The sequence below is a fragment of the Lasioglossum baleicum genome, unplaced genomic scaffold, assembly GCF_051020765.1.
Source record: "Lasioglossum baleicum unplaced genomic scaffold, iyLasBale1 scaffold0037, whole genome shotgun sequence".
NCBI classification, from domain to species: Eukaryota; Metazoa; Arthropoda; class Insecta; order Hymenoptera; family Halictidae; genus Lasioglossum; species Lasioglossum baleicum.
The window spans coordinates 475,776-498,263 of NW_027469097.1; the positions used below are offsets into that span (position 1 = coordinate 475,776).

The window sequence follows — 22,488 nt, forward strand, 5'->3', positions numbered from 1 at the left end:
TGCAATGCTCTAAAACGGTTAGACACCATTCCTTACTATTCATACCGTGAAGTAAGGTGTCTATTGGCAATACTGTTCAGTAAATATACTCCAGCAGTACCTGCATTGAATCACCGAATCACTGCAAACGTGAAGCTATTGACATAGCCGTTCGACTCTTACAGAAGGTGCTAACGTTCTGGAACGGCTTAACACTCGCCCTTCTAATTCACGTATAAAATTAAGGTGCTAGTCTCTATAATGTGTACTAGTCCGCACCTCTGTACACGGCGTTAAACTCACGATAAATCGTGTTACTTTTTCGGAGGGTAGGGCAATCTGCAAGAAGTTTGAGCCTACGCCTATTGGTAATATTCTACATCGGCTGAACGGCCTGCTTTAATATTGAAACCGAGAATTGAGGTGTCTATTGCCGTTTCTGTTCAGCGGATTTACTTCCGAAATACCTGGTATGGCTCTCGGAATCACAGGGTAGGTGAGGCTATTCACGTAGCCGTTCGTCACTCATAAAAGGTAGTAACGTTCTGGAAAGGTTTGCCTTGCGACCCTCTCATTCATACATGAATTAAGGTGCCCTTAACTCAAATGTATACTAATTTGTATCTCTGATTACGAATATGTACTCTCGATACCGCAGACTAGGTACTCGGAGGGTAAGGTCTTTGGTAAAACTTTTGACATTATACCAATGTGTAACGTTCTACCAACGTTAGACTCTGTACTTTAATATTCATATCGTGAAATAAGGTGTCAAATGCCAATATTGTTCAACTGGTTCCCTCCGCGAATGACTGCTTTGACTCCCAGAATCACAGGATATGTGATGTAATTGTCGTAGGTGTGCGGCTCTCAAAGAAGGTGGTAACGTTTTCGGTCAGTTTGATTCTCGATTATGCCATTCTCACACGGAAATGATGTCTTCGTACGCCAACGTATGTACTAATTTCTTTCTGCGATCAGTCAGCAATACACTATCAACACCGGTCTAGAATTCTCTAAAGGTGCGGCCATCCGCAAAAGTTTGACTCTATACGAATAGGTGTCGTTCTACAACGGTTTGACTCTGGACATTAATATTTATTCCGTGAATTAGGGTGCCTAATGCCTATGCCGTACAGGGGATATACATCTGGTATACCTGGTTTGACAGGCGGAATCACACGGTATGTGTAACTATTGTGTTTGCCGTTCGATTTCCAAAGAAGCTTGTAACTTTCTCGAACGGTTTGACACCCGATCTTCGAATTAATACCTGAAATTAAGGTGGACGTCCCTAAAATATATGTCATTTTGCTTCTCTGGAATCGAAGTTCTATGATCGATATAGCAGGATAGATCCTTGGAAGATAAGGCCTTCGGTAAGTAATTTGACTCCATATAAATAGGTATCGTTCTACAACGTATTGATGCACAGCTTTACTACTCAAACTGTGGAACAAGGTGGCAATTTTCAGTACGTTCCAGCGTAGTTACCCACGGGATACCTCATTGGACACGCGGAATCACAGGACAGGTGAAACCTTCGATTTAACCGATCGATTCTAAATGCGGGTGGTAACGTCCTCGAAAGGCTTGAGCCTCGATGTCCTATGTCATACGTGAATTTAAGGTCACGTCACTAAATTGTATACTAGTGTATTTCCCTAAACAAGGAGCTATACTCTGGATACGGCCGGGTAGGTAAGGGATTCGGTAAAACGTTTGACTTTATAGCAACTGTAACGTTCACGCACGCTGCGACGTGCGACGCTGCTCTTAATATTGAATCCGCGAATTTAGGTATCTACAGCCAATACTGTACTGCGCATTTACAGTCAGAATATCTGATTTGACTTCTGGAATCACAGGATATATTAAGCTATTCACTTACCCGTTCAAATCTCAAATAACGTGGTACCATTCTCGAATGGTATGACCCTCGATTTTGCTATTCTTACATGAAAACAACTTGTCCGCCTGCTAAAATGTTTACTAATTCCTACCACTGAGAACCATGTCATACTTTCGATACAGTGCGTTATTATCTCGGATGGTAAGGTCTTCTGTACAACGTTTGACTTTATACCAACCGGTAACGTTCACAAGCAGTTTCACTCTCGGCTTCAATATTCAAACCATTTATTAAGGTGTCCATTGCCAATACAATTCAACAGACTTACTCCTGCTATACCTGGCTCGTCTCTCGGAATCATGGAATAGATGGAAGCTATTGATTTCGAACGTTGTGACTCTCGACGTTCTAAATCGTACACCAAGGAATGGTGCCTGTCTCAGAAATGAAGAGTAATGTCTTTCTCTGAACACGAAGTTATACTCACGATGAAGCGGGTGAGGATCGCGCAAGGTACGATCTTTGGTAAGACATTTTACTTTTGTACCAACTGGTTGCGTTCTCAAACGGTGTGACGCTGTATTTTAATATTCAAACCGGGAATTGAGGTGTCTATTGCCAATACTGTACAGCACATTTACTCCCGCAATACCTGGCTTGACTCTCGGAGTCACAGGATACGTGAAGCTGTTGACTTACCCGGTCGAATCTCAAAGAGGGAGGAATTGTTCCCGAACGGTTTGGCGCTCAATCGTCTAATTGATACAAGGAGTCAAGGTGCCATTCACTCAAATGAATACCATTTTCGTTCTCTGAACACCAAATTATACTCCAGAAACGGCAGGTTAGATTCCTGGACATTAAAGCCATCCGTAAAGTGTTTGACCTGTTACCAAACTGTAGCCTTGAGTCTCTCGGTATGAGTCTCTCTACTCACGGTATGAATATTAAAAGACAGAGTCAAACCGCTGGCGAAAGTAATGAATCACTGTATCGTCATACTCGAGACCGGATACCTTACATATCGAGACAATAACTCGTTTTATCGTGGGTATAATCTTCGGGTTCTGGGAAAGAAATTAGTGAACATTTTACCAGGCGGATACCTTAATTCTATGTATGAATTAGATGATCGGGGGTCTAACCGTTCCAGATTGTTACCACTTTCTTTGAGTGTCGACATGCTGAGTCAATAGCATCACCTGTAATTGCGATTCCGAGAGTCAAGCCTGGTATGCCAGGAGTAAATGTGGTGTACATTATTAGCAGTGGACATCTTTATTCACGGTATGGATATTAAAGTAGAGCGTCAGACCGTTTGAGCACGTTACCTATTGGCACAGCCTCACACTCTTTACCGGATAACTTACCCTCGAGAACATAAGGCGCTGTATCGTGGATTTAATATCCTGTTCAGAGAAACAAATGAGTATACATTTTAGTGACTGCCACCACAAATTCATTTGTGAATAAGAAGATCGAGAGTCAACCATTTCGAGAACGTTATCACCTTCCTTCAACGTCGAACGTCTGAGTCCAAAGCTTCACCTGCACTTGTGTTACCGTGAGTCACACCAGGTATATCAGGAGTATATCCGCTGTATAATATTGGCAGATAACACCTTAATTCGGGGGTTGATTATTAAGTTAGAGCGTGTACCCATTGGAAAATGTCACCAGATTGAATAATGTCAAACGTTGAACATTTGACCTTACACTCCGTGACCCTAATTCTCAGTCTCGACGGTATAAATTCGTGACAAGCGGTTCAAATTAACTTACATTATGGTGACGGTCACATTAATTTCATGTATTAATTAGAAGATCCATGATAAAACCGTTCGAGAACGTTACCACCTTGCTTGAGAATCGAACTGCTTAGTTATTAACCTAACCTGTCCTGTGATTCCGAATGACAAACCAGGCATTGCGATGGTCAACAATCTGAACACTGCTAGCATTGGACACCTTAATTGTCGGTTTGAATAATGAAGTAGATCGTGAAACCGTTTGAGACCCTAACCAATTGGCATAAGTTCATACCTTTCACCGAAGACCTTACCCTCCCAGAAACAAAACCCACTGTATCGAGAGTAAAATTTCATGTTGATGGAAACAAAGTAGTACCCATTTTAGTGACTGCCACCTTAATTTCATGTATGGATTAAGAGATTGAGTATCAAACCCTTTGTGAACGTTTCCAATTGTTATAAAGCCAATCGCTTTACCGACGGCCGTACCTTCTGCGAACCTCACCTGCATCATAGAGAGTATAACTTCGTGTTTAGAGAGTGAAACTAGTAGACATTTTAGTGATGGGCACCTTATATTCGTTGTCGAATTAGAGCATCGAGGGTGAACGTTGGAAACGTCTGCGAGAAACGAACGGCTAATTCAATAGCTTCACCCATTCTGCAATGCCGAGGGTCAAAACAGGTATTCCGGGACTAAATCCGCTGTACAGTATTGTCGATATATGCCATAGTTCCAAGTATAATTAATAAAGTGCAGAGTCATGCCGATGTAGAAAGTTACGAATTGGCATGAAATCAAACCCCATACCGAAGGCCTACCTTCCAACAACCCAACACTCAGTAACGATTGGCTTGCTTAGTGTTCACCGGAAGGAGTTAGTAGAGGGACACGTTATTTTCAAGTATAATTATGACGATCGATGGACAAACCGAGAGAGAAGACTTCCTCCTTCATCGAGAGTCCAACTGCTCAATCAGTAGATACACCCAACCTGTGATTCCGAGGCTCAGATCACGTACTCCGGGAGTGAATCCACAGAACAGTATTACCAATAGTCGCGATAATTAGCGGTACGAATATTAAAATGGTTTGTCAAATTTTTGTCGAACGTTACATATTGTTATACCGTCAAACATTTTATCGATGATCTTACCCTCCGGTACCCTAACCTGCTGTATCAATTGTCTAAATTCGTGACGAAGCAAACACCCATTCATTCATTTTAGTAACGGGCACCACCTTTTCACGTATGAATAAGATCGATATGCATGCCGGTCCAGAACTTTACAAATCTCTGTTACATTCGCACAGTTAAGTCAACAGCGTCACATATCCTGTGTTTAGGTAACCCGAGAGTAAACCCGCTGAAGAGTATTGGCAACAAATGAATTAATTGGCGGAGAGAATATTAAAATCGAACGTCACACCGTGTGTGAAGCTTATTAATTCCGATAAAGTCAAACGTTTTACCCAATGCATTACCGTCCGAGAAGCTAACCCGCCGATTTGAGAGTATAGCTTCGTGATTAGGATTACAAATTAGTAAACATTGCAGTGAAGGGCACCGTAATTTCATGTATGAATTAGAAGATTGTGGGCCAAACCGCTCATGAACATTGCAAGCTTGTGTGAGACACGAATGGCTGCGTCAATAGCTTCACATATCCTGTGGTTCCGTGAGTCATACGAGGCACTCCGGGTGTAAGCCCGCTGAAGATTTGTGGCAACAGACACATTATTTCACGGTTTTCATATTAAAATAGAGAGTCAAACCGTTTGAGAACGTTACCAATAGCTATAAAGTCAGACGCTTTACCGAAGACCATACCCTCCAAAAAAGTAACCCGCAGTATCGAGAGTGTAACTACGGTTCAGAGAAAGAAATTAGTATTCATTGCAGTGATGGGGACCTTCATTTCATTATGAATAAGAAGATCGAGCGTCAAACCATTCGAGAAAGTTACCCCCTTCTTTGAGATTCGAAAGGCTAACTCAATAGTTTCACCGACCACTGATTCGGATATTCAATCCAGGTATTCTTTGAGTAAATCCGCTGAACATTACTGCCAATAGAACCTATAATTCACGCTTTGAATATTAAATTAGAACGTAAAACCGCTTGAGAATGTTACCAATGGGCATAATGACATACTATTTACCTGATACATTACCTTCAGAGCACATAATCCGCTGCATCGAGGGTATAACTTCGTGATCAGCAATACAAATTAGTTCATATTTTAGTGACAGGTACCTTAACACTTCGGGATAGAGTTTGGCTATATAGCATTATGTAACGTTCTGCAACGGTTTGGTGGTATGCTTTATTATTCATAGCGTGAATTAAGGTGTCTTTGCCAAAACTGTTTGGCGTATTTATTCCCGGAATACATGGTTTGACTCTCTGCGCTACGGGATAGGTGATGCCACTGACTTAGCAATTACACTCCCAAAGAAGCTATTGTGTTAGCTGCTCAAATGTCAAGGAAGATGGTCACGTAGTCAAACGGTTTGATCAAGGATCTTCAAAATCGCTCATGACAATAAGGTGCCCGTCACAGAAATGAAGAATAATTTCCTCCACTGTACACGAAGTTGCACTCTCGATACGGCGCAACAGCTTTGCCCAATGTAAGTCCATCAGTATACAATTTGACTTCAGACCAATTGCTAATGCTCTGAAACGGTTTGGCGGTCTGCAGTAATATTCAAACCGTGAATTATGGTATCTATTGAGAATATAGTTCAGCGGATTAACTCCAGGAATTTCTGGCTTGATTCTCCGAATCGCAGGATGCACAAAGCTATTGACTTACCTGTGCGACGCACGGAGAAGGTAGAAACGTTTTCGATCGCTTTGACTCTCTATGTTGATATTTATACACAATAATGTGGTGTCCGTCCACTAAAATGTCTATTAATTTCATTTCGTGAGCAACAAGCCCGCCAATCGCTACTGTGTATTAGGTTCTCGGAAGGTAAGGTATTCGGTAAAAATAATGAATTAATACGAATTGGTGAAGTTCGCCGACGATTTGACATCCTATTTTAATACCCATACAGAGAATTATGGTATCTATGGCCAATACTGCTCCTCGCATTTACTCCTGGAATACCTGCCTTAGCTCTGGAAATCACAGGATGGGTGAAGCTATTGACTTCGCCGTTCCATTCTGAAAGATGGTGGTCGCGTTTCCGAACGGTTTGACTGTCGATGTTTCTGTTCATACAAAAATATAAGGTTTCCGTCTGCTAAAATGTCAACTGATTTGTTTCCGTGAGCACTGAGCATGACAATCGCTACAGCGGTTATGTTCTGGGAATATAAGGCTTTCGGTAAAACGTTTGACTATATAAAAATTGGAAACGTTCTCATATGGGTTGACGCTCTACTTTAGTATTATAATCGAGAGTTAAGGTGCCTATTGCCAATACTGCTCAGCGGATTCGCTCCCGGTGGACCTGTTTGTCTCTCGAAAGCTCCGCGGTACGTGAAACTATTGACTTAACCGTTCGTCTCTCATAGAAGATGGCAACGTACTCGAGCGGTTTGACACTCCATCTTCTAACTGGTGCATGATGTTAAGGTGCCTTACACTCAAGTGAGTACTAATTTTTTTCTGTGAACACTAACTTATGCCCTTGATGAAGACAGTGCGGTTTGCGGAAGGTAAGACCTTCGATTACACTTCCGATTTATACGAATTGGCTACGCTATCAAACGGATTGACCCCCTACTGTAATATTCAAACCGTGAATTTAGGTGTCCGATGCCAAAGCACTTCAGCGGGCTTACTCTTGGAATACCTGGATTGACGCTCCGAATCAGCCGAACGAAGCTATTGACTTGTTCGTTCGACCCTCAAAGCGGGATGTAACGTTCTCAAACGGTTTGACTCTCGATTTTGTAACTCATGCATGAAGTGATGGTGTCCGTAATTAAAATGTATTGTAAATTGTTCCATTGAACACGATGATATACTCACGATACCGCGGGAAAACATTTCGAAATGTAAGGCCTCCGGTAAAAAGTTTGACACTGTACCAATAGGTAACGTTCTACAAAGGATTCAGTCTGTACTACAATAATTATGCCGTGAAATAGTGTGTCTAATGCCCATATTGAGCAGCTTATTCCGCCCGGAATACCTGGTTTGTCTCTCGGTATCGGAGGATGGGTAAAGGTATTGACTCAGCCGTTCGACTGTCAGAGAAGGTTGAAACGTTCTACAGCGGTTCCACTCTGTACTATAATATGTATACCGTTAAATAATGAGTCTAATGCCAATAATAGACTGCGGATTTACTCGCGGTATACCTAGTTTTACAGTCGGAATCACAGGATATGTTAAGCTGCTGACTTCGCCGTTCGATTCCCAAATAAGGTTGTAGCATTCGCGAACTGTTTTACCCTCCATATTCTAAATCATGCATGAAACTGTGGTGCTAGTCGCTAATATGCATACCAGTTCGTACGTCTGATCATGGTGTTACACTCTGGATACGGCGGTTCAGATCTTTGGAGGGTAAGGCATTCTGTCAGAAATGTAACCCTGCACGAATAGGTAATGTTCTACAACGGCCTGAGGGCCTGCTTCATTATTCAAACCATGAATTGTGGTGCCTATTGCCAATCATATTCAGCGGATTTACTGCCGGAGTACCTGGTTTGCCTCTCGGGATCACAGTATAGGTGAATCTATTGGCTTAGCTGTGTGACTCTCATAAAAGATTGTAACGTTCACCAGCTATTTGCCTCTCGATTTTGCTACTCGAACATGAAAATAAGGGGTCCCTCTTCCAAGATATCTAGAGATTTGTTTTTGCGCGAACAGTAAACAAGACACTCCCTACCACGGGTTTGGTTCCCGGAGGGCATGGTATTCGGAATAAAGTATAACTTTATACCAATTGATAATGTTTTCTGACAGTTTCAATTTCAACCATATTTTTCAGAACGTGAATCAAGATGCCTATTGCCTATACTGTTCATCGGCGTTACACCTGGAATACCTAGCTTGACTCTCGGAATCTCTGGATAGCTGAAGCTATTCTCATAGCCGTTCGTTCCTCACCGAAGGTGGCAAAGTTGTCGATCGGTTTATCGCTCGATCTTCTAATTCATACATGAAGATAAGGTGCCTGTCTGCTAAAACGTTTACTAATTTGTTGCCCTGAACACGCTGCTATACTCTCGATACAGCGGGCTAGGTTTACGGAGGGTAATGTCTTCGGTGAAGCGTTGGACTCTATACCAATTGGTAACATTCTCCAACAGTCTGACGCTCGATCCTCTTATTCATACCTGAAATTAAGGAGCCCGCCACTAGAATATAAACTAATTTGTATCTCTGATAACGAGGTCATACTCTCGATGTAGCATGTTAGATTTTCGGTGGGTAAGGTCGTCGCTAAAACCTTTGACATTATACCAATTGGTAACGCTCTCAAAGAGTTTGACAATCTACGTTAATATTCAACTGCGAATTAAAGTGTCTACTCCCAATACTGTTTAGCGGACTTACTTCTCGGTTATCCTGGGTTGACTCTCGGAATCACGGAATAGGTGAAGTTATTCACTTGGCCGTTCGACTCTCAGAGGGGGCGGTAATGTTCATCATCAGTCTGCCTTCTGATCGTCTAATCCATACACGAAATAAGGGTGCCCGACACTAAAATATCTACTAATTTGCTTCTCTGAACCTGAAGTAGTACACTCAACATAGCGGGTTAGCTTCTCGGATGGAATGGCCTATTGTAAAGAGTTAGACTCTATACGAATGGGCAATGTTCTACAACGGCTTGACGCCCTGCTTTAATATTTGAACAGTGAATGATGGTACGGCAGGTCGAGCAACACTATTGTATGGTCACCGTTAATTTCTTAAGACATGATTTTGAACCACATGCAATTCTTTCTCATTTTTATATTTATATACAAATACTGCAATTTACTGTTACGGTGATTACAATTTTCTCGAAATTGTCAATTGTTAGTTGAAATAATTGTATTTCGGAATACTAGTATCTTTGGAAATAGTTCAGTGCACGTTCATGACATCATTTTGTTAAACTTATTGTTATTTTGTATGATTGTCTGTATACGGACCTACGCTGTTTGAGCGACACGTCTGGCGAGGTCTTTTAGATGCTGTAATTCTCCGTTTTGATATTGTAGATATATTTCAATAGTTACTACTTTTATATTAAAAAATTGTATTCCTTAGGAAAGGTGTCTTTGACAAATATTGAGTGTACGTTTATGACATTATTTTGTTTTACATAGTATTATTTTATATGATTGTCTGTATAAGCCTGGGGTGATCATGTAGTTGCATTCGGTAGACCCGACCAAAACTAGGGTATGATCTACGCTAACTTCTTTAACCTAGATATTGTGCCGTATGCATTCGTTCCCAGTTCCCCATTCATATATACACACTGTAATTTACTATTATGATATTTTAGTTTTCTTCACAATTTTCAATTTTTAGATTCAAATATCGTATTCCCTAGTAAACATGTCCTTGGAATGATTTATATGTACATACGTGATAATATTATGCTAAATTCTTTGTTACTTTACATCATTGATTGTATACGTACCTACGCTTCAGGAGCGACAAAGCTGCAATGGTCTTGCAATTGCCTACGGCAAACGGAGCTGCACCACTGCATGGTCTTCGTAAATTTCTTTAACCATAATATTGTATCGTAAGCATTCTTTCGCAGTTTCCTATTCATTTATACATTTTGTAATTTAATGTTATGATATCTTTGATTCTATTCAAGTTTTTCAGGTTTTATTATAAAAAATTGTATTTCATAGTAAACGCGCCTCTGGAATTTGTTGCCTGTACGTATATGACGATATTGTCTTTAACCTATTGTTATTTTATATAATTCTCTGGATTTGTACCTACGCTTCTGGAGTGACAGACTGGCGTGGTCTTGTAGTTGCGTTCGATAGATTGGAGCGACCCTAGTGTACGATCTTCGGTAACTTCTTTGAACTTGACTTTGTACCGTAGTCATTTTTTCCCAGTATTGCATTTATTTATACATACTATTATTTACTCTTTTGATATTTTCGATTTCGTCCATAATCCCAATTGATAATTTCAAAAATGGTATTTCTTAGTAAAAGTGTGCCTGGAAATAGTTGAATGTACGTTTATGACAATATTATATTAAACATGTTGATATTTTGTATGTATGTGTACTTTGTATATATTTTGGGTTGTATGTATACGCACCTACGCTGTTTGAGCGACACGACAGGCAAGGTATAGTTGTTGCATACGGCAGATCGGAGTGACACTACTGTCTGATCTTCGATAATTCCTCTAACCTTGATACTGACACCGCATGTATTTATCCCCGATTTCCATTTATTTATACACACTGTTATTTACTGTTATTATACTTTCGATTTCTTTCAAAATTTTCAACCTTTATTTTGAAAAATTGTACTTCTTAGTAAATGTGTCATTGGAAATAGTTGACTGTACGTTTATCGCGATATTTAGCTAAACTTATTATTGTTTTATATGATTGCCTGTATGCGCACCTACGCTTCCGGGATGACACGACTGGACTTATCTTGTAATTGCGTTCACTTGATCGGAGCAACACTGCTCTATGGTCTATGTTCATTTTTTTAACCTTGATATTGTACCATTTGCATTCTTTCGCAATTTTCAACTTATTAATACATACAGTAATTTACTGTTTTGATTCGTTAGATATTTTCAAAATTCCCAATTTTAATGTCAATCATTGTACATTTTATGAATGGTGTCTTTGGAATTAGATGAGTGTACACTTATGACAATATGTTGTTAAATTCTTAGTTATTATATACGAATGTCTCCACATGTACCTACGCTGTCGGAGCGACACGCCTGTTATGGTCTTGCAATAGCGTTCGGCATATCGGACCGACACTTCGGTATTATCTTCGTTAATTTCTCTAACCCTGATATTGTGCCGTATGCATTCTTTCGATATTCACTATATATTTCCAAATACCGTGATCTACTGTTTAGATATTTCCGATTTTATTCAAACCCTCCGATTTTTTATTTCAGAAATTGTATTTGTTAGGAGAAGCAAAAATGTCGTAGCAGTATCATACAGTTTGTACAAATAAATGAAAAGCTGGGAAAAAATTCTGACTGTACAATATCAAGGTTGAAGCATTATGGAATACCATCCAGTAGTGTCGCTCCGTTCCGTCTTACACAACTACAAGACCTCGCCAGTCGTGACGCGCAAACAGCGTAGGTACGGAGACAGACAATCATACAAAATAACAATTAGTTGAATAAAATAATGCCATAAACGTACACTCACATAATACCAAACACACTTTCACTGAAAAATACAATTTTTTAACGAAAAATTGGATATTTCGAAAATAGGCGATAAATGTCAGACGAATAAATTGCATGATGCATGAATAATTGGAATACGGGGAAAATGCATATGGTACAAGATGAGGGTTAATGAAGTTAACAAAGACCATCTATTAGTGTCGCTCTGATACGTTGAACGCACCAACATAACTACGGCCTTGTTGTATCGATAGCGTAGGGACGCAGACAGGCCCTAGTATGAAATAACAGTAAGTTTAACAAAATAATGTCATAAACGTACAGTCATCTGTTTGTAAGGACTCTTTTACTAAGGTATACAACATTTTAAACTAAAAATTAATAATTATAAAGAAGATGGAAAATATCATAACAGTAAATTACAGTATGCATATATAAATTAAGAACTGGGATAAAATGCATACGGTATTATATTATGGTTAAAGAAATTGAGGACGACCGTACAGTAGCGTCGTTCCGATCTACAGAACGCAACTGCAAAACCACTCCTGTCGTGTCGCGCCGACAGCGTTGGTACGTATACAGACAATCATATATGATAATAACAAGCTTTACAATGTATTGTTATATGGGGAAACTCAACCAATTCGGAAGAAATCTGTACTCAGATGTACAGATTTTTAAATCAAAAATTGAAAACTTTGAAGCAAAATCGAAAATATAACTGAAAATTAGAGTAAGTTCAAATAAATGGATATAACATGGGGAGAAACGGATACTGGTTCAAATCGAGGTTAAAGAAATTAAGGTATATTAGCCAGTTGTGCGTCTCCGATCTTCCGTACACAACTATAACGTCAATCCGCTCGTATAGAACCGCAGAGCCGGTAGGCATACGGTGACGAGCAGAGTTGCGTCGCAACGATTTACCGATACTTAACTGCAAGTTCACTCCAGTTGTGTGGTTCCCATAGCGTAATATCGTGCACAGACAGTCATATAATACAACAACAAATTCAACAAAATAATGTCACAAACGTACCCTCAACAAATTCCAAAGGCACTTTCACTACGGAGTACAATTTTATCAACTAAAAATTGAATATTTTGAATAAAATTGAAAATACAACAGTTAATTATGCGATGTATATATAAATTGAAAACATGGGGAAAATGCATTCGCGACAAAATCATGTATAAGGAAATAACGTACAGTAGCGTCGCTCCGATATACCGAACGCAACTACGAGGCCAATCCAGTCGTATGGCACTGGAATCGTTGGTACCTACAGAAACAATGATAAAAAAGAACAATAAGTTAAACAACCTATTGATATAAACGTTGACTCAACGGAATTAATAGGCACTTTTATTAAGAAATACAATTCTTTTAACTAGAAATTGAAAAATATGGAAAAAATTGAAAATATCATAGCAGTAAATTATAGTATGTATAAATAAATGGAAAACTGGGAAAATTTGCAACAGCTATTTCTAGAGACACATTTCCGAAGAAATACAGTATCCTCAGCTAAAAACTGAAAATTTCGAAGAAAAATCGGAACATTCATGACAGTAAATTACAGAATGTATAAATAAATAGAAAAAGTGTGAAAAGATGGATATGGCGCAAAATCGTGGTTAATGATGATATCGACTAAATGCCGTACGCCGCTCCGATCTGTCGTACCCAACTACAAGACGACTGCAGCTGTTACCGCCCGGAAGTGTAGGTGCTCATACGGGCAATCATATGAAACAATAACAAGTTTAGCAAAATACTGCGATAAACGTACAGTCAACTAATTCCAATGACACATTTACTAAGAAATACAATTTTTTAAAATACAGGATGAAAATTTTGAAAGAAACCGAAAATATAGTAACAAAAAATAACAATGTGTGTAAATAAATGGAAAACGGGGAAAAATGCATGCGGTAAAATATCAAGGTTAGAGCAATTATCGAAGACCAGGCAGTAGTGTCGCTCAGACCGAGCGTACGTAGCTACAAACAAGACCACGCCAGTCGTGTCGAAGGATAAAGGAATTGATGGCGACCATCCTGTAGTGTGATGAAATACAAGACTGCGCCAGTGGTATCGCTCTGACAGCGTAGATACGTATACAGACTATGGTATGTAATGAAAATAAGCTTATCACAATAAAGTCATAACGTGCACTCATCTAATTCTGAATTCACTATTATTGCAAAAATACAATACCTTAAAATACGAATTAAAAATTTAGAAGAAAATAGAAAATATCATAACATTAAATTACAGTATGTGCCATTAAATTGGAAAATATGGACAAAAATACACACTGCTCAAAATCATCGTTTACGAAATCAACGAGGAACATCCAGTATACCGCTCCGATCTGCCGTGTGCAACAACAAGACCACGGCATCTGTGTCGCTCCGGAAGCGTTGGTACGTATATAATCAATCGGATAAATAAACAAAGAATATAGCATAATATTATCATGTATGTACATACAAATCATTCCAAAGTCACATTTACTAGGGAATACGATATTTGAATCCAAAAATTGACAATTGTGTAGAAAATCTAAAATACCATAACAGTAAGTTCAGTGTGTATGAGTAAATGGAGAACTGGGAAAGAATGCATACGGTACAATATCAAGGATAAAGAAGTTAACGTATATCATACCCAAGTTTCGATCGGATCTACCGAACTCAACTATATGATCACCCCAGACATATACAGACAATCTTATAAAATAACACTATGTTTAACAAAATAATGTCATAAACGTGCGCTGAACTAGTTCCAAAGACACTTGTTTTCAGTAATACAATTTTTTCAACTAGCAATTGACAATTTCAAAAAAAATTGTAATCACTATAACAGAAAATTGCAGAATTTCTATATAAATATAAAAATGAGAACGACTTACATGCGGTTCAAAATTATATCTCAAGAAATTAACGGAGACGATACAGTAGTGATGCTCCATCTGCCGTACCATCATTCAATATTCAAATATTAAAGCAGGGAGTCAAGCCGTTGTAGAACATTGCCCATTCGTATACAGACTAACTCTTCACCGTATGCCTTTCCTTCCGAGAAGCTAGCCCGCTATATTTAGTGTATTACTTCGTGATCCGAGAAGCAAATTAGAATTCAAATCAGTGGCAGGCACCTTCTCTTCATGTATGAGTTAGGAGATCAATGGCGCAACCATTTGAGAACGGTACCACCCTCTCGCTTTGAGAGTCGAACGGATAGGTCAACACCTTCACCAATTGTTCTGATTCCGAGAGTCAGGCCTGGTATTCCAGGAGTAAATCCGCTGAACTGATTTGGCAATGGACACACTAATTCATTGTATAGATATTAAAGTTGAGCGACAAACCGTCCGTGAATGTTACCAACTGGTATAAAGTCAAACCTTTTATCCAATCACTTATCGTCCTAGAACGAACACCGAACTAGCGGGTGTCTTGCTGAGTGCTCCCGGAAACAAAACAGTAATCATTACAGTATACGGACACATTATTTTCAGGTCTCAATAGCAAATCGAGAGTCAAACTTCTCTAGATCGTTACTTCATTCATTGGTATTCGATCGGTTAAGTTAATAGCTTCACATATTCTAGGTTTCCGAGAGTCAAAATAGGCACTCTGGGAGTAAGCGCGCCGTACCGCATTGGCAATAGACAATATAATTCTCCGAATGAATATTCAAGCAGACCGACAGATTGTTGTAGAGCGTTACCCATTTTGTATACAGTTAAACCTTTTGCCGAAAGCCATACCTGCCGTGAATGTGAACGTCCGCATCGAGAGTATAACTTCGTGTTCAGAGAAACACATTAGTATACATTCTTGTGATTGTGTCCGTAGTTTCATGTATGAACTATATAATTGATGGTCAAACCGTTCCAGAATGGTACTAACCCGCTGTATCGAGGATATAACTTCGACTTCAGTGAAGCATAATAGAATACGTTTTAGTGGCGAACACACTTTTTACATGTATGAAATAGATGATCGAGAGTAAAACCGTTCGGGAACGTTACGAACATAGTTGCGATTTGAACGGCTAAGTCTATAGCTTCACCTATCCTCTGTTACAGAGAGTCAAGCCAAGTCTCCAGGCAGTAAATCCGCTGGACAGTATTCGCAATGGACACCTTAATTCACGGTATGAATACTAAAGTACAGAGTTACACCGCCCGCGTTCATTACCAATTCGTATTAACCCCTTAACCTACAATGACGGGCATAGCCCGCGTACGGTGATCGGGCCAAACGTAAATATTACGGGCATAGCCCGCATACGATGGTCGGGCCAGAAGTGAATATTACGTGGAATATTTGATATGCAATTACAGCTTGATGGAATAATTGTTTATTACAAAACCACGGGCGTTGCCCGTCATGTTTATCATTGGCGCGATCAGCGTGTTACACAAGTCGTGCGAATGACTCGAACGCTGCGCGAGCTTGTATACGATTTCGGCCCAACATCTTCGAATCTAAACCGTAGGTTAAGGGGTTAAGTCTCACTTTTTACCGAATATCTTACCGTCCGAGAACGTAACTCGCAGTGTCGTATGTCTTCGTTATTATTCACGATATAAAATTTGTCGACATATCAGCAGACAGACACCACATTCTCATGAATTAGTTTCAAAATCGAGAGTCACTCCGTTCGAGAACGATACTACCATCTTTAGGAGTCAAACGGTTTGGGACAACAGCTTCGCGTATACTGTGATTCCCAAATTGAAACCAGGTATTACGGGAGTTAATTCGCTGAACCGTATTTGCAATGGACACCTTCCATCACGGTTTGAATATTAAGATAGAGCGACGCACTATTTGAGATCGTTACCAATTGCTGTAAAGTCAAACATTTACCGAAAGCACAACCTTCTGCGATCATCATCCGCGTCATGGAGAATATAACGTCGTTTTCAGAGAAAGAAGTTTGTATTCATTTCAGTGCCGGTAACTTTATTTTCATGTACGAATTAGAATATCGAGTGTCAAACAGTTCCAGAACTTTACCACCTTCTATGATATACGATATCCTGAGGGAATAGCTTCACATATCCTGTGTTTCTGAGGGCCACACCAGGCATTCCTGGAGTAAATGCGCTGAGCTGTATAGGCAATAGACACCTTAATTCACGCTCTGAAAACTAAAGTAGAAATTCAAACTGTCGGAAAACATTATCAATTGGTGTAAAGTCATTATTTGTACCGAATAACTTGCCTTCGGAGAAACAAACCCCTCTGTAGGGAGTGTCTTGCTTACTGTTGACGCCAAAACAAATCAGTGGACATTTTGGCAGAGGGACAGCATATTTTCATGTTTGTGTAGCAAAATCGAGAGACAATCCGTTGGTGAACGTTACCACCTTTCTTGAGAGTCGCACAACTAAGCCAATTGCTTCACCTATCCTATGGTACCAAAAGTTAAACCAGGTACTCCGGGAGTAAGTCCGCAGAACAGTATTGGCAATAGACACCTTAAACCACGGCTTCAATATTAAAATAGAGCGTCGCACCTTTTGAGAATGTTACCTATTGCCACAAAGTCAAACGTTACACCGAAGACCATTACCCTCCGAAAAACTAATCCGCTCTATCGAGGGAATAACTTCGTGTTCAGAGAAATGATTTAGTATTCATTTCAGTATCGGGCACCTTAACTTGATGTATGAATAAGAAGAATGGGGACGAAAAAGTTCGAGGATGTTACCAACTTCTGTGAGAGTCGAACGGCTAAGTCAATTGCTTGACCTTGCCTGCGATTCGGAGAGTCATACCAGCTATTCCGGGACTATTCCGCTGACCAGGATTAGCAATATAGAGCTTATTTCACTGTATGAATATTAAAGCAGAGCATCAAACCGCTGTAGAGCTTTACCTATTCGTATAGTGTCAAACACATTACCGAAGACCTAACATTCTATGAAGCTAACCCGTAGCCTGGAGAGTACAACTTCGTGTTCATAGAAGCAACATGGTATAGATTTTAGTGACGGGTACCATAATGTCATGTGTGATTTCGAAGATCCAGTGTCAAAGCCTACGAGAACGTGACTACCTTCCTTGAGATTCGAACAGTTATCACAATTGCTTCTTTGAAAGTCGAACGGCTAAGTCAATAGCTTCACATATCCTGTTATTCCGAGAGTCAAACAAGTCATTCCACGAGTAAACCCGCTGAACTGCATTGGCAAGGGAGACTTTAATTCGCGATATGTAAAATATACTAGAGAGTCCATCCGTCGGGGAACATTACCAATTCGTACAGAGTAAATTTTTACGGAAGGCATTACCATCCGAGATCCAAACCCGCAATGTCAAAAGTATAACTTTGTTTTCGGAAATGCAAATGAGTATCCATCTTAGTGTCCGGCACCATTATTTCATGTATGAATTAGAAGATCGAGGGTCAAACCGTTTGAGAACGCCACAACCTTCTTAGAGAGGCAAACGGCTCAATCAATAGCTGCACCTGTCCTGTCATTCCGAGTGTCAGATCAGGTATTTCGGGAGTCAATCCACAGTGCAGTATAGTCAATCGACACGTTAGCTCGCGGTATGAATATTAAAGTAGGGCGTCAAACGTTTGTAGAACGTTACGTATTGATACAGTGTCAAATCTTCACCGATGGCCTTAACTTCCCAAATCCTATCGCGTTGTAGAGAGTGTCCTGCTCAGTGTTCATAGAAACAAATTAGTAGATATTTTAGCAAACAGAGACCATAGCTTTGTGTATGACTACCAAAATCGACAGTCAGATGGGTTCAGAACGTTACTACCATATTGCAGGGTCGGACGGCTAAGTCATCTTGTTATTCCGAGAGTCAAACCAGGTATTCCTGGTGTAAATCCGCAGAACAGTATTGGAAATAGATACCATAATTAATGGCACGAATATTAATGAACATGGTCAATCCGAGGTAGAGCGATACCTATTGCTGTAGAGTCAACCATCTTCTGATGCCCTGACTTTCCAGAAACACCACGTGCTACGTCGAGAGTATTACTTCGCGTTGAGAGAAGCAGTTTAGCATACATTTTAGTGACGGGCACCATAATTTCAGGTATAATTTAGAAGGTCGATCGACAAACCGCTCGAGAACGTTACCACCTCCTATGAGAGTCGTACGGCTAAGACAATAGCTACACCCATCCTGCGTTTCCGAGAGTCAAACATGGTATTGTGGCAATAAAACCGAGGTACAGTAATGGCAATACACACCTCAATCGACGGTCTCAATATTGAAGCGGGCCGTCAATCACCTTATTTCACCGTATTCAGAGGTACGAACTTGTATACATTTACAGACGAGCACATTAATTTCATGCATGAATAAGCAGATGGAGAGTCAAACCGATCGAGAACGTTACCGCCTTCTGTGCGACACGAGCGGCTAAGAAAGTAACTTCACCTATCCTGTGAATCCGTGAGTAAATCCAGGTAATGCGGGAGTAAATCCACTTATGGGTATTGCCAAATGACAGCTTAATTCACGGTATGAATATTAATGTAGAGAGACAAACCGTTGGAGAAATTTACCAATTACTATAAATTAATTTTTTTTTTACCCAACAGCTTACCTTCCGCGAACCTATCCCGTTGTGGCGAGTGTCTTGCTTCTAGCTCACAGGAACAAATTATTAGACGTTCTAGCAGACGTACGCGTCACTTTTTTGAATGAATAGGAACATCGAGAGTCAATCCTTTCGATATTGTTACCATCGTCTTTGAGAATCGAACGCCTGCGACACTAGCTTCACCTATCCTCTGATTCCGAGAATGAAACCAGGCATTGCGGGAGTAAATCCACTGTACAGTATCGGCATCAGAATCCCTACTTCCTCGTATAGGTTTTAAAGTAGGAAGTCACACAGTTGTACAGCGTTACCTATTGGTATAGGGTTTAATTTTCCACCGAACGCCGTACCTTCCGCGAAGCTAGCCCACCGTATCGAGAGCATAACTTCGTATTCAGTGGAACATATTACTATAAATTTTAGCTACGGGCACCCTCATTTCATGATTGAATTCGAAGATCGATTGAAAGCCGTTAGAGACCGTTACAGCCTTCTTTGCGATTCGAACGGATAAGTCAGTAGTTTCACCTGTACCGTGATTGCGAAGGGCAAACCCGGCACTCCGGTAGTCAACAAACTGTAAACTATTCGCAATGGACTCATTCATTCACGGCATGAATACCAAGGTACACAGTCCATCCCTTGTAGCACGGTACCTACTTGAATAATGTCGAAAGTTTTAGTGAAGACATTACCATCCAGGAATATAACCCGCTGCATCGAGAGTATAACTTCATGTTCAGAGGAAGAAATTAGTCTGCATTTCAGTGACGGGCAACGTAAGTTCATGTATAAATTGGATATGGAGCGTCAAACCGTTCCAGAACGATTCTCCCTTCTGAGACAGACGATCGACTAAGTAAACAGCTCCACCTATCCTGTGACCGCGAGAGTCAAACCAGGAAATCCGAAGGTCATTCCGCTAAAGAGTGTTGGCATTATGTACCCTAATTCTCGGAGCGAATGTTAAAATAGAGCGTCACACCGAGAGAGAACGTTACTGATGGCTATAGAGTCAAGTGTCTTACCATCGAGAAGATTATCCGCCGCATCGAGATTATAGCTACGTTTTTAGGGAAACACATTAGTAAACAATTTAGTGATGGCATCTTAGATACATGGATGAATTAGAAGATGGAGTGTCTAACCGTTCGTGAACGTTGCCACCACCTTTGAGTGTCGAAGGCAAAGTTCGTCAGCTTCACATATCCTGTGATTCCGACTGTCAAAGCACGTATACCTGGAGTAAATCCGCTGAACTGTATTGGAAATAGACACCTCTCTTTACGGTCCTAATACTAATATACAGAGTCCACTCGTTCTAGAACGATACCAATTGGTATAGAGTCAAGCATTTCTCCGATGGCCCAACTCTACGAGAAACTCACCCGCTCCATCGAAAGTATAACTTCGCGGTCAGAGGAACAAACTATGATACATTCTAGTGTCGCGCAAATTAATTTCATGTAAGATTTAGAATGTCGAGGGTCAAACCGCATGAGTACGTTGCCACCTTCTGTGAGACGTGAACAGCCAGGTCAGTAGCTTCATCTATCCTGTGATTCTGTGAGCCAAACCAGGTTGTCCGGGTGGGAATTAGCTGAAAAGTGTTGGCAATAGAAGCCATAATTCACGGTTTGAATATTAGAGTGGAGCGACGAAACCTAGGAGGACATAACCAGTTCATATAAAGTCATTCTTCTTACCGAATCCCTTACCGGCCGAGAATATTAGCCCGCCATATGGAGTGTCTTGCTCGCTGTTGACGGAAACAAATTAGTGGACATTTCAGCAACCGGACACCGTATTTTTATGCATGAATAGCAAAACCGATAGATGAACCGTTCGAGAACGTTACCGCTTTCTATGAGAATGCAACGGCTGAGTCAGTAGCATTATCCACACTGTGATGCCGACAGACAAACCCGGTATTCCGGGAGATATCAGCTGCTCTGTATAGGCATTAGACACTCTATTTCACGGTATATATATTAGAGTACAGAGTCAATCCTTTTTAGATCGTTATCTATTGGTATAATGTCATACATTTTACAGGCGTCCTTACCTTCCCAAATGCTAACCCACTGTATCGTGAGTATAACATCGGGTTCATTGGAACAAATTACAATACATTTTATATACAGGCACCATAACTTCATCTATGAGTTAGATGGTTGAGTGTCAAACCGTTTGAGACCGTTGCCTCGCTCTTTGATAGTCCAACGGATAAGTCAATAGCTTCACATAGCCAGAGATTCGAAGAGTCAATCTAAGTATTCCTGGAGTAAATCCGCTGAACAGTATTGCCAATAGATACCTTAATTCGCGGAGTAAATATTAAAATAGAGCGTCACACCGTATGAGAACCTTAATAATTGCTATAAAGTCAAACGTTTTACAAAATGACTTAGCTTTCTAGAAGCTAACCCGCTGTATTGAGAGTATAACTGCGAGGTCAGAGAAGCAAATTAGTATACATTTTAGTGACGACCGCCTTAATTTCATTCATGATTAAGGATATCAAGGATCAAGGCGATCGAGGACGTTACCACCTTCTGCGAAAGACGAACGGCTGAGTGTATAGCTTCACCTATCCGGAGATTCCGAGACTTATGCCAGGTATTCTGGGAGTTAGTCAGCTGAGCAGTATTGGCAATAGTCTCCTTAATTCACGGTTGAAATATTAAGGTAGAGGGTCAATCTGTTATAGAACAATATCAATTGGTATAAAATCATACAACTTACCGATTTCCTTAATTTCGGAGAAGCCGACTCGCCATTCCGAGGGAATTACTTCGTGTTCAGAGAAAGAGGATACTCTTCGTTTCAATGATGGGCACCTTAATTTCATGTATGAAATAGAAGATCGAGGGTCAAACATTTCGAGACCCTTACCACTTTTATGAGTATCAAATGGTTACGTCAATAGCTCCACCTACCCCGTGATTCCGAAAGTC

General features: G+C 40.3%; 1 pseudogene; it reads right to left on the minus strand.

Moving 5' to 3' along the window:
• The window catches only part of LOC143219519 (cytochrome c oxidase subunit 1 pseudogene), a 31,581-nt pseudogene extending 12,590 nt beyond the window's left edge, over positions 1 to 18,991 (minus strand).
• Between the last annotated feature and the right edge of the window lie 3,497 nt (positions 18,992 to 22,488).